The sequence below is a fragment of the Leishmania braziliensis genome, chromosome 29 (assembly GCF_000002845.2).
Source record: "Leishmania braziliensis MHOM/BR/75/M2904 complete genome, chromosome 29".
Classification (NCBI taxonomy): domain Eukaryota; phylum Euglenozoa; class Kinetoplastea; order Trypanosomatida; family Trypanosomatidae; genus Leishmania; species Leishmania braziliensis.
Window position 1 is genome coordinate 550,404 of NC_009321.2, and position 1,265 is coordinate 551,668.

The following is a 1,265-nucleotide window of genomic DNA, read 5'->3' on the forward strand; positions in this document are numbered from 1 at the left end:
CACCCTCGTATCTGCGCGCTCCATTACTCTATCCGCTTCAACAGATGGGAGTACTCACGCGTCAAATATGTTCCACATAGTGAACGCTCTCCGGAAGATGTCAACGGGAACGACAGAGGATCTCGTATCTATGTCAGCGCACCACTTCATGGCACTGCTACGGGCACCCCGACCTTGCACCACGCCCTATGCTGGACGTCCTACCAGTCCGTCAATCACTCCGCACCGCTTTCTTCTTTGGACGAGTGACGCCTCCACTGGCAAGCTTTCCAGAATACCGCAAGGCATCACAGGTAGAAGCACGCATTGTCGTCGGGCTCTGTGCTAAGACGGACAGCGCAAGAGCCAGTAAAGCGGGTAGGACGAGTAAAGTTGCACGATTACATTCCATCACAGTGGTGTGCCTTTTCTCGCGCCTGCCGGCACCACTTCACCCCTCCCTCCCCCCGCCGGGTCGCTGTGGGTGGTTTGTGACCGCTTGCTGTCTAGCAACCTACTTGAGCTCAGTGGCAGCACCACCATCGCAGACACCCACCCCATCGCCAATAGTCTCCGGACGATCGCCGTGGCACATGCAGACAAGTCTGTCGGTTATGTTAACTTCAAAGGCATAGACGCGCCAACTGCCAGTAGTACGTGAACATGAACCCGTTTGCCTATTCCTCCGTACTGTGTGCCTCAGCCCTCGACAGCAGTGATGCCCCGGTCACCCAGTGCATCTTTGGAGGACCTCCCACTGCAGGTGAACGCCGCTCTGCACGAGAGCTCCATGCCTTGCACATTCAGCAACTCCTCCGTAGAACGTGATCGAGCTCCCGAGGACGTCTTCGATGGTGCTTGATTCAGCTTTTTCGGACTGCTTGAGAACGCCGGTGGCGCTGAGGAGTGTTACGACACCAGCGCCGTCGGTGAAACAGCAGAGCCAGCAGCAAAAGGTGGGCCACCACCCCCCCCCTCGCCCACCGCAGGCTATCCGACGCATATGCAACCTCAGTCACTTTCCTATGCACACCATCTACAAGAATGGCCTAGAAACATCTGGGCAGGTCCGAGTAACGGCGCCAAGATGTCATAGCCGCAGCTGGAAACCGCCAACGGCCCAAAGGTGTATACGGGGGCAATCAAAGTCTGTGGACCTCACAGCACTAACTGGCATTTACCTGAACGACGCGCGACGGGTGAAGTCGCCGTGCTGGCGCTCCAAGGCGTTGAAGAGGAAAGCGCAGGCAACGAGTAGTCGGCATCGATGCGCCAGCTGCATTTTG